The sequence below is a fragment of the Triticum dicoccoides genome, chromosome 2B (genome assembly GCF_002162155.2).
Source record: "Triticum dicoccoides isolate Atlit2015 ecotype Zavitan chromosome 2B, WEW_v2.0, whole genome shotgun sequence".
NCBI lineage: Eukaryota > Viridiplantae > Streptophyta > Magnoliopsida > Poales > Poaceae > Triticum > Triticum dicoccoides.
Window position 1 is genome coordinate 195,130,598 of NC_041383.1, and position 13,200 is coordinate 195,143,797.

Consider the following 13,200-nt stretch of genomic DNA (forward strand, 5'->3'; position numbering starts at 1 on the left):
GGGGGGGGCGCCACACACGACTAAGAGATTGTCGTGGTCATTGTGGTGCCCCCTCCCTCATATATATAGGTGGGGGAGAGGAAGGCAGCCAGGCGGTGCCCCAAGGGAGGCCGAATCCCCCTTGGGCTCCTGCCCTGCCCCCCTACCATATTTGCCCGAGGAGGAAAGGAAGGGGGACGAGAGGAAGGCAGGGGGAGGCTGAATCCCCCTCCTTCCTTTTCTCCCCATGGCTGGCTGCCATAGGAGGGGTGCACCAACCCTTGTGGGCTGGTATGCTCCTCTTACTTGGCCCATATGGCCCATATACCTCCCGGGGGCTCCCGGAACCCCTTCCGGTGATCCGATGACTACCCGGTACCTCCCAAAACTCTTCTGGTGTCCAAATAGCATCGTCCTATATATGAATCTTTACCTCCGGACTATTCCGGAGCTCCTCGTCATGTCCGTGGTCTCATCCGGAACTCCAAACAACATTCAGTTACTGTCGACATTCTAGGAACCAGGGTACCCAGACTTGCCTGCCTGCGGTCTGCGGCGTCGTGATAACCCACAAGTGAAGGGGGTCGCAACAGCTTTCGAGGGTAAAGTATTCAACCCAAATTTATTTATTCGACACAAGGGGAGCCAAAGAATATTCTTGAGTATTAGCAGTTGAGTTGTCAATTCAACCGCACCTGGATAACTTAGTATCTGCAGCAAAGTATTTAGTAGCAAAAGTAGTATGATAATAATGGTAACAATGGCAAAGGTAAAGATAAATGTTTTTGGGTTTTTGTAGTAGTTGTAACAGTAGCAACGGAAAAGTAAATAAGCGAAGAACAATATGCGAAAAGCTCGTAGGCAATGGATCAGTGATGGATAATTATGCCAGATGCGATTCCTCATGCAATAGTTATAACATAGGGTGATATAGAACTAGCTCCAATCATCAATGTAATGTAGGCATGTATTCCGTAAATAGTCATGCGTGCTTATGGAAAAGAACTTGCATGACATGTTTTGTCCTACCCTCCCGTGGAAGCGGGGTCCTAGCGGAAACTAAGGGATATTAAGGCCTCCTTTTAATAGAGAACCGGAACAAAGCATTAGCACATAGTGAATACATGAACTCCTCAAACTACGATCATCACCGAGAAGTATCCCGATTATTGTCACTTCGGGGTTGTCGGATCATAACACATAATAGGTGACTATAGACTTGCAAGATAGGATCAAGAACACACATATATTCATGAAAACATAATAGGTTCAGATCTGAAATCATGGCACTCGGGCCCTAGTGACAAGCATTAAGCATAGCAAAGTCATAGCAACATCAATCTCAGAACATAGTGGATACTAAGGATCAAACCCTAACAAAACTAACTTGATTACATGGTAAATCTCATCCAACCCATCACCGTCCAGCAAGCCTACGATGGAATTACTCACGCACGGCGGTGAGCATCATGAAATTGGTGATGGAGGATGGTTGATGATGACGACGGCGACGAATCCCCCTCTCCGGAGCCCCGAACGGACTCCAGATCAGCCCTCCCGAGAGAGATTAGGGCTTGGCGGCGGCTCCGTGTCGTAAAACGCGAGGAAACTTTCTCTCTGATTTTTTTCTCCCCGAACGTGAATATATGGAGTTGGAGTTGAGGTCGGTGGAGGTCCAGGGGGCCCACGAGATAGGAGGGCGCGCCCTAGGGGGGGCGTGCCCCCTGTCTTGTGGACAGCCCGTGGGCCTCCTGGTCTTGATTCTTTCGCCAAAAATTCTTATTAATTCCAAAAAGTGCCTCCGTGGATTTTCAGGACATTCCGAGAACTTTTCTTTTCTACACATAAAACAACATCATGGCAGTTCTGCTGAAAACAGCGTCAGTCCGGGTTAGTTTCATTCAAATCATGCAAGTTAGAGTTCAAAACAAGGGCAAAAGTGTTTGGAAAAGTAGATACATTGGAGACGTATCAACTCCCCCAAGCTTAAACCTTTGCTTGTCCTCAAGCAATTCAGTTGACAAACTGAAAGTGACAAAGAAAAACTTTTACGAACTCTGTTTGCTCTTGTTGTTGTAAACATGAAAAGCCAACATTCAAGTTTCAGCAAATATTATGAACTAACCATACTCACAATAACACATAGGTCTCACAATTACTCATATCAATAGCATAATCAGCTAGCGAGCCATAATAATAAAACTCGGATGACAACACTTTCTCAAAACAATCATAACATGATATAACAAAATGGTATCTCGCTAGCCCTTTCTAAGACCGCAAAACATAAATGCAGAGCACCTTTAAAGATCAAGGACTGACTAAACATTGTAATTCATGGTAAAAGAGATCCAGTCAAGTCATACCCAATATAAACCAATAGTAATGAATGCAAATGACATTGTGCTCTCAAGCGGGTGCTTTTAATAAGAAGGGTGATGACTCAACATAAAAGTAAATAGATAGGCCCTTCGCAGAGGGAAGCAGCGATTTGTAGAGGTGCCAGAGCTCGATTTTAAAATAGAGATTGAATAACATTTTGAGCGACATACTTTCACTGTCAACACAACAACTATGAGATGGCTGTATCTTCCATACTAAATGCATTATAGGCAGTTCCCAAACAGAATGGTAAAGGTTTATACTCCCCCAACCACCAACAAGCATCAATCCATGGCTTGCTTGAAACAACGAGTGCCTCCAACATACAACAGCCCTGGGGGAGTTTTGTTTAATTATTTTGATTTGCTTTGATCTTTTTGGATCATGGGACTGGGCATCCCGGTTACTGGCCCTTTCTCATGAATGAGGAGCGGAGTCCACTCCTCTTGAGAATAACCCACCTAGCATGGAAGATATAGGCAACCCTAGTTGTAACATGAGCTGCTCGAGCATACAAAACATAATTTCATTTGAAGGTTTGGAGTTTGGCACATACAAATTTACTTGGAACGACAGGTAAATACCGCATATAGGAAGGTATAGTGGACTCATATGCAACAACTTTGGGGTTTAAGGAGTTTGGATGCACAAGCAGTATTCCCGCTTAGTACAGGTGAAGGCTAGCAAAAGACTGGGAAACGACCAACTGAGAGAGCGACAACAGTCATAAACATGCATTAAAATTAATTCACACCGAATACAAGCATAAGTAGGATATAATCCACCATGAACATAAATATCATGAAGGCTATGTTGATTTGATTCAACTACATGCGTGAACATGTGCCAAGTCGAGTCACTCATTCATTCAAAGGAGGATACCGTCCCATTATACCACATCATAATCATTCTAATAGCATGTTGGCACGCAAGGTAAACCATTATAACTCATAGCTAATCAAGCATGGCACAAGCAACTATAATCTCTAAATGTCATTGCAAATATGTTTACTTCATAATAGCTGACTCAGAAACGATGAACTCATCATATTTACAAAAACAAGAGAGGTCGGGTTCATACCAGCTTTTCTCATCCCAATAAGTCCATCATATATCGTCATTATTGCCTTTCACTTGCACGACCGAATGATGTGTATAATAATAAGAGTGCACGTGCATTGGACTAAGCTGGAATCTGCAAGCATTCAACTCCAGAGAGAAGACAAGGTAATATGGGCTCTAAGTTAAATAAACAATCATGCATATGAGAGCCACTAAGCATTTTCAATATGGTCTTCTCGACCCCCAAAGGAAAGAAAAGAAAAGAAAACTATTTACACGGGAAAGCTCCCAATAAGTAAGAAGAAGAACTAGAAATCTTTTTGGGTTTTCATTTTAATTCTACTACAAGCATGGAAACTAAACTAACTAATTTTTTTGGTTTTCTTAAGATTTACCAAGCACACAAGAAGAAAACTAGAAAAAGAAATTTAAACTAGAATGGATAATACAATGAAAGAGTATGAGCACTGACGACTAGCGTGTGAACATGAATGTAAAGTCAGTGAGAAATACGTACTCCCCCAAGCTTAGGCTTTTGGCCTAAGTTGGTCTAGTAGCAAAGACCGCCTGGCTGATATCCATAAGTGAAACTGGGGTTGTACTGAGATGAAGAGGCAACCGCCTCCTGAGCAGCAGCGTGTTGGCGAGCTGCATCCATTCCCCTCTCGTATTCAGCTGCTTCTTCCCTGGTGAAAACATATCTTTCTTTTGCCTGATAATCAAAAAGGTAGGGAGCAGGAAGAGTAACAGGGACGACGTTGCGTCTGTCATAGATTAGTCGATAATGGAGGAATTGTTCATTCCTCTCAAGAAAATGATGATTGAACATAGCTTCTTTATACAAATAAACAGGAGGTAAAATCATACCCCCCTCTCATGGGGCTATATTAAGATAATTAGCCACACGGGGTGCATAAATTCCTCCAAATAAATCTCCCTTTCTACTATTATTCTGCAACCTACGTGCAACTATTGCCCCCAAGTTATAACCTTTATAACCTGAAATAGCACTCTTGAGGACACACAGATCAGGGACACACATATGACAAGCTTCGTCTTTACCGTTAATGCATCTACCAATAAAGAGAGCAAAATAATGTATAGTAGGAAAATGAATGCTCCCTATGGTAGCTTGTGCTATGTCCCTAGATTCTCCCACAGTAATACTAGCAAGAAAATCTCTAAATTCAGATTTGCGAGGATCATTAATATTACCCCACTGCGGGAGTTTGCAATCAGTTGTGAAATACTCTAAATCCATGGTATAAGATGTATCATAAATATCAAACATGACACTAGGAGTATTACGCGTACAGTTATATTGGAACCTCCGCACAAAGGAATCAATCAATTGATAGTACTGAGGACACTTATCTTGTAAGAAGTCCTCCAGCTCGGTATTACGCACATACGCGTCAAATTCCTCCTTGAAGCCTGCTTCGACCATAAAATCATCGGATGACCACTCACAAGTCCGTACATTTGCGTCCCTCGGCAATTCAACATCTTGCTCACGTATGGCAATCCTTGGCCCTTTCTTTGCCGAGGAACCACCTTGGTACATTCTTCTAAGCATAATTCTTTTTCTGAAAATTTGTGAAATTTTAGCAACTTCAAAATAAAAGTGAATAAAACTAAACAAGATTGATAGCAACCACTCCTACAAGTGTCTAGAGCCTATATCATGCATTGGAATTGCTTGGGACCTCAAAAATTTAACATGCAAGCTCAAGAACATGGTCACCTATGCAGCAAAAATTTGCAATGAATAAATCACTAGAACAAAAACTAATTGGACCAATGCAGGAGTCACATACCAAACAACAATCTCCCAAAGCAGTTTTGTGAATGGAGCTTTGAGCTAAGAGATCGAAAATCGCAGCAAAACGAGCTAGAACTCATGCTTGAGCTAGATGGGGATTTTTTTGGGTAGAAGATGAAGTGTGTGGGTGCTGGCATAAGTGGAGGGGGCCACCAGGGGCCCACGAGACAGGGGGGCGCGCCCTATAGGGGGGGGGGGCCCTCCACTCTCGTGGCCTAGTGCTTGCCCCTCCGGCAGTGATTTCAGTGCCTAAAATCCACAAATATTCCAGAAAAAAACATACTAAATTTGCAAGGCATTTGGAGCACTTTTATTTTCGGACTATTTTTTTAATGCACGGATAATTCAGAAAACAGACGGATAATACTATTTTTGCTTTATTTATTCTAAATAACAGAAAGTAAAAAGTGGGAACAGAAGGTTGTGCCTTCTAGTTTCATCCATCTCATGATCATCAAAATGAATCCACTAACAAGGTTAATCAAGTCTTGTTAACAAACTCATTCCGAATAACACGGAACCGGAGAAATTTCGAATAACACTAAGTTACCTCAACGGGGATATGAAAATCCCCAACAATGAGAATATCATACTTTTTCTTGACAGTAGGAAGAGGAAATTCAAAACCTCCAAAAATGATAGTTGGAACTTTTTCAATAGAATTGATGCTATGAACTTGAGATTGTTTCCTCGGAAAGTGTACCGTATGCTCATTACCATTAACATGAAAAGTGACATTGCCTTTGTTGCAATCAATAATAGCCCCTGCAGTATTAAGGAAAGGTCTACCAAGGATAATAGACATACTATAGTCCTCGGGAATATCAAGAATAACAAAGTCTGTTAAGATAGTGACATTTGCAACCACAACAAGCACATCCTCACAAATACCGACAGGTATAGCAGTTGATTTATCAGCCATTTGCAAAGATATTTTAGTAGGTGTCAACTTATTCAATTCAAGTCTACGATATAAAGAGAGAGGCATAACACTAACACCGGCTCCAAGATCACATAAAGCAGTTCTAACATAATTTCTTTTAATGGAGCATGGTATAGTTGGTACACCCAGATCTCCAAGTTTCTTTGGTATTCCACCCTTAAAAGTGTAATTAGCAAGCATGGTGGAAATTTCAGCTTCCGATATCTTTCTTTTATTTGTAATGATATCCTTCATATACTTAGCATAGGGATTTACTTTGAGCATATCAGTTAAGCGCATACGTAAGAAAATAGGTCTAATCATTTCAGCAAAGCGCTCAAAATCCTCATCATCCTTTGACCTTGATGGTTTAGGAGGAAAGGGCATGGGTTTCTGAACCCATGGTTCTCTTTCTCTACCGTGCTTCCTAGCAACAAAATCTCTCTTATCATAACGTTGATTCTTTGATTGTGGGTTATCAAGATCAACAGCAGGTTCAATCTCTACATCATTATTTTTGCTAGGTTGAGCATCAACATGAACATTATCATTAACATTATCACTAGGTTCATGTTCATCATCTGATTGAGTTTCAGCATCAGAAATGGAAATATCATTGGGATTCTCAGGTGTGTCTATGACAGGTTCACTAGAAGCATGCAAAGTCCTATCGTCTTTCTTTTTCTTCTTTTTAGAAGAACTAGGTTCCTATAAATTATTTCTCTGAGAATCTTGCTCGATTCTCTTAGGGTGGCCTTCAGGATACAAAGGTTCCTGAGTCATTCTACCAGTTCTAGTAGCCACTCTAACAGCAAAGTCATTTTTATTATTTAATTCATCAAGCAAATCATTTTGAGCTTTAAGTACTTACTCAACTTGAGTAGCAACCATAGAAGCATATTTGCTAACGAGTTGGAGTTCACCTTTAACTCTAGCCAGATTGTCACTTACACGTCCTATCTCGAAAGCATTATTCTTTCACTCTCTACCAACACAAGCATTAAAACTTTCTTGTCTAGCCATAAAATCATCAAATTCATCTAAGCAAGGGCTATGAAATTTAGTAGAGGGGATTTCAACTTTATCATATCTATAGAGAGAATTTACCTTTACTACCTATGTCGGGTTATCAAGACAATGTGCTTCTTCAGGCGGTATATTAAGACCATGTATTTCTTCAATAGGAGGTAAATTCTTAACATCTTCAGCTTTAATACCTTTTTCTTTCATTGATTTCCTTGCCTCTTGCATATCTTAAGGACTGAGAAATAAAACACCTCTCTTCTTCTGAGTGGGTTTAGGAATAGGCTCAGGAGTTGGCTCAATTGGTTCAGGAATTGCTTCAGGAACTGGCTCAGGAAGAGTCCAATTATTTTCATTAGTCAACATATTATTCAATAATATTTCAGCTTCATCGACTGTTCTTTCCCTGAAAACACAACCAACACAACTATCCAAGTAATCCTTGGAAGCATCGGTTAGTCCATTATAAAAGATATCAAGTATTTCATTTTTCTTAAGAGGATGATTAGGCAAAGCATTAAGTAACCGGAGAAGCCTCCCCCAAGCTTGTGGGAGACTCTCCTCTTTGATTTGCACAAAATTATATATTTCCCGCAAAGCAGCTTGTTTCTTATGAGCAGGGAAATATTTAGCAGAGAAGTAATAAATCATATCCTGGGGACTACGCACACAACCAGGAGCAAGAGAATTATACCAAGTCTTAGCATCACCCTTTAATGAGAATGGAAATATCTTAAGGATATAAAAATAGCGAGACTTCTCATCATTAGTAAACAGGGTGGCTATATCATTTAACTTGGTAAGATGTGCCACAACAGCTTTAGATTCAAGGCCATAAAAAGGATCAGATTCAACTAAAGTAATAATTTCAGGATCAACAGAGAATTCATAATCCTTATCAGTAACACAGATAGGTGAAGTAGCAAAAGCAGGATCGGGTTTCATTCTAGCATTAAGAGATTGCTGCTTCCATTTAGCTAATAATTTCTTAAGATCATATCTATCATTGCAAGCAAAGATTTCCCTAGCAGCTTCTTCATTCATAACATAACCCTTAGGAACAACAGGCAATACATAATCATTGGGAGAACCTTCATCATCACTATCATCAGTAATAGGATCTTCAAAAATTTCATTCCCCCTAACTCTAGCAAGTTGTTCATCAAGAAATTCACCTAATGGCAAAGTAGTATCACGCACAGAAGTAGTTTCATCATGCATAGCAGAAGTGGCATCATCAATAACATGCGACATATCAGAATTCATAGCAGTAGCAGGTTTAGGTGTCGCAAGCTTACTAATAACGGAAGGAGAATGTAGTGTAGAGCTAGATGACAGTTCCTTACCTCCCCTCGTAGTTGAGGGCAAAATCTTAGTTTTAGCGTCTTTCAAGTTCTTCATAGTGATCAACAGATATAAATCCCAAGTGACTCAGTGAATAGATCTATGCTCCCCGGCAACGGTGCCAGAAATTAGTCTTGATAACCCACAAGTGTAGGGTATCGCTACAGCTTTCGAGGGTAAAGTATTCAACCCAAATTTATCGATTCGATACAAGGGGAGCCAAAGAATATTCTTGAGTATTAGCAGTTGAGTTGTCAATTCAACCACACCTAGATAACTTAGTATCTGCAGCAAAGTATTTAGTAGCAAAAGTAGTATGATAATAATGGTAACGATGGCAAAGGTAAAGATAAATGTTTTGGGGTTTTTGTTGTAGTTGTAACAGTAGCAACAGAAAAGTAAATAAGCGAAGAACAATATGTGAAAATCTCGTAGGCAATGGATCAGTGATGGATAATTATGCCGGATGCAATTCCTCATGCAATAGTTATAACATAGGTTGATATAGAACTAGCTCCAATTCATCAATGTAATGTAGGCATGTATTCCGTAAATAGTCATACGTGCTTATGGAAAAGAACTTGCATGACATGTTTTGTCCTACCCTCCCGTGTAAGCGGGGTCCTAGCGGAAACTAAGGGATATTAAGGCCTCCTTCTAATAGAGAACCGGAATAAAGCATTAGCACATAGTGAATACATGAACTCCTCAAACTACGGTCATCACCGAGAAGTATCCCGATTATTGTCACTTCGGGGTTGTCGGATCATAACACATAATAGGTGACTATAGACTTGCAAGATAGATCAAGAAAACACATATATTCATGAAAACATAATAGGTTCAGATATGAAATCATGGCACTCGGGCCCTAGTGACAAGCATTAAGCATAGCAAAGTCATAGCAACATCAATCTCAGAACATAATGATACTACGGATAAAACCCTAACAAAACTAACTGAAAGCACAAGTGCTCCCTAGGTGGTTTTGGTAATTAATGTCAACATATCTCTTTTTGGACTAACACTTTTATCTAGTATGTTTCAGATAAGTTCAACAATGGAGTGGCATGGACTAAAGGATGTGGGAACTCCTTCAAGATGCTAAAGACAAAGGATTGGCTCAAGCTTCAAGCACAAGACTCTTCATTTTACATTTTAGTGATCCAAGATCACATTGAGTCTATAGGAAAAGCCAATACTATCAAGAAGGGATGAGGTGTTGCTTAATGAGTTTCTTGCTCCATAGTGCTTAGTGATATGCTCCAAAACCCTCAACTACTTTCCCACTTACACACATATGACCTAAACCTAAAGTCAAACTCGGCCCCACCGATTCTTTCTATCCGGTGCCATCGAGTTCAGATGTCATAGCCACTGCCACAAACCCTAGGCAAATCGGTCTCACCTATAGGGATCTCGGTCTCACCAAGATGGGATTGTAATCTCTCTGTGTATGTCCATTACCAAAATCGGTCTCACCGAGTTTGAGAAATCGGTACTACCGAGATTACAATGCAAACTCTCTGGTTAACTCATTAGCAAAATCGGTCCCATTGAGTTTGAGTAATCGGTCCACCGAGTTTGCCTGACCAACTCTCTGATAAGCTTATTACCAAAATCCGTCTCACCGAGTTTGTGTAATCGGTCTCACCGAGATTACGTTATGCCCTAACCCTAACCATATCGGTCCTACCGAGTTGCATATCGGTCCCACCGAAAATCCTAATGGTCACTAGATTTGCTGAATCGGTCCGACCGAGTTTATCAATTCGGTCCCACCGAGTTTGGTAAATTGTGTGTAACGGTTAGATTTTGTGTGGAGGCTATATATACCCCTCCACCCCCTCTTCATTCGTGGAGAGAGCCATTAGAACGTGCCTACACTTCCAGCATACATTTTCTGAGAGAGAACTACCTACTCATGTGTTGAGGCCAAGATATTCCATTCCTACCATATGAATGTTGATCTCTAGCCTTCCCAAGTTGCTTGCCACTCAAATCTTCTTTCCACCAGATCCAAATCCCACGAGAGAGAGTTGAGTGTTGGGGAGACTATCATTTGAAGCACAAGAGCAAGGAGTTCATCATCAATGCACCATTTGTTACTTCTTGGAGAGTGGTGTCTCCTAGATTGGCTAGGTGTCACTTGGGAGCCTCCGACAAGATTGTGGAGTTGAACCAAGGAGTTTGTAAGGGCAAGGAGATCGCCTACTTCGTGAAGATCTACCGCTAGTGAGGCAAGTCCTTCGTGGGCGACGGCCATGGTGGGATAGACAAGGTTGCTTCTTCATGGACCCTGCGTGGGTGGAGCCCTCCGTGGACTCGCGCAACCGTTACCCTCTGTGGGTTGAAGTCTCCATCAACGTGGATGTACGATAGCACCACCTATCGGAACCACGACAAAAACATCCGTGTCTCCAATTGCGTTTGAATCCTCCAAAACCCTTCCCTTTACATTCTTGCAAGTTGCATGCTTTACTTTCCGCTGCTCATATACTCTTTGCATGCTTGCTTGTTATGTATTGTGAATGTTAAACTTGTGCCTAAACTCCACTTAAACTTAAAGAAGTTAAAAACTGCAACTTTGTCACTTAGTGTCTAATCACCCCCCTCTAGACACCTCTTCTCAAGGTCCTACAAGTGGTATTAGAGCATTGGTCTCCATTGCCTTGGTTTAATCACCATTGGAGGAAGATGGACGAGTCTACTTTGGGGAGTCTTAGACATAGAGTGCCTATTCTTGATGGAGAGTATTTTCATGAGTGGAAAAATGAGATGCTTGTAATTTTCAATCAATATCATTTGAACAAGTACATTGCTAGCCCTTGTGCACCTCATGTTGATCCTATGCATCCTACTCTTGATGAGTCAATTGATATGATTAGGAATCTTAGAACTGTTAACCTTATCACTAGAGGCTTGCCTAGAAACTTAATTACAAACTTGCCTACTCTTGAGTGTGCCTACACTATATGGAAATTTCTTGAGGAACGCTTTCCAAATTATTCCTTGAAAAATCTTGATGAAATTCTCCATAAGTCTATTGCCTTGAGTAAGATGAATACTAGTGATCCTATGTTTGGTGATCGTCTATTTGAACTTACAAACCTTATGCGTGCCAAAGGAGATGTTGGAATTATTAGTGATATTATTTCCGAAGCTATAAAAATTCATAAGCAAGATCATTGTCAAACTCACTCTAACGAATTACCCTCTCTAGGATTTGATCCACCACATGACGATGTTGAACATGGATACTATGATGAGGATGAGGATAGTGACTTTGATCTTGATGATGCAATGAGACACTTTGGTCTTATGGCAAATCTTTGGGATATATGACAGGAGGAAAGGAATGGGTTCTTGATAGTGGATGTACCGATCACATGACAGGAGATAAATACATGTTTCGTGAGCTTGCTGAAAATGATAGTCCTCGAAAGTATGTCACTTTCGGTGACAACTCAAAGGGTAAGGTGGTTGGGCTCAGTAAGGTGGCCATATCACATGATAGCTCCATACAAAATTTCATGCTCGTTGAATCTCTTGGATACAACTTACTTTCAGTATCTAGACTTGCTGATTTCGGTTTCAATGTCCTATTTATTGAAGTAGATTGCCAAGTGTTTCATCGAGACAATCATAAAATGGTCTTTACCGGTGTGCATAGAGGTGATCTATACATTGTTGATTTCACTAAAAAGGCTCAACCTAAAACTTGCTTCATTGCTAAATCCTCAAAAGGTTGGTTATGGCATAGACGACTAGGTCATGTTGGCATGAGAAACCTTGACAAGCTTATTAAAGGAAATCATATCCTTGGTGTTAACGATGTGATATTTGATAAGGATAGACTTTGCAGTGCTTGTCAAGTAGGTAAACAGGTTGGAGGAAGGCATCCCGTGAAGAACATCATGACCACAAGGAGGCCACTCGAGCTACTTCACATGGATCTTTTTGGTCCCAACTCTTACAAGAGTCTTGGTGGAAATTCTTTTGGTCTAGTTATAGTTGATGATTTTTCAAGATTTACGTGGGTGTTCTTTCTCCATGATAAATTGCAGGTCCAAAAGATCTTCAAAAACTTTGCTAGGAAGGCCCAAAATCAATTTGAAGTGAAGATCAAGAAGGTTCGCAGCGACAACGGAACGGAGTTCAAGAACGCAAATGTGGACACCTTTCTTGACGAAGAAGGGATTTCACACGAGTTATCGGCTACGTACACACCTCAACAAAATGGAGTTGTTGAGAGGAAGAACCGGATGCTCATCAAAATGGCGAGAACGATGCTTGATGAGTACAAGACACCGAAGCACTTTTGGGCAGAAGCGGTTGAGACAGCTTGTCATGCAACAAATCGCTTGTATCTTCACAAGCTACTCGGCAAGACGGCATACGAGCTCCTCACCGGTAACAAACCCCAAGTTTGATACTTTCGAGTATTCGGCTCAAAGTGCTACATTCTTGATAAGCATCATCGTTCTAAATTTGCTCCTAAGTCTCATGAAGGTTTCCTACTAGGTTATGGCTCAAACTCTCACACTTACCGTGTCTACAACAATTTCACCCGAAAGGTTGAAGAGACGGTAGATGTGAAGTTTGATGAATCTAACGGCTCGCAAGTAGAGCAATTGCCAATTGATGTAGGAGACAAAGATCCTTC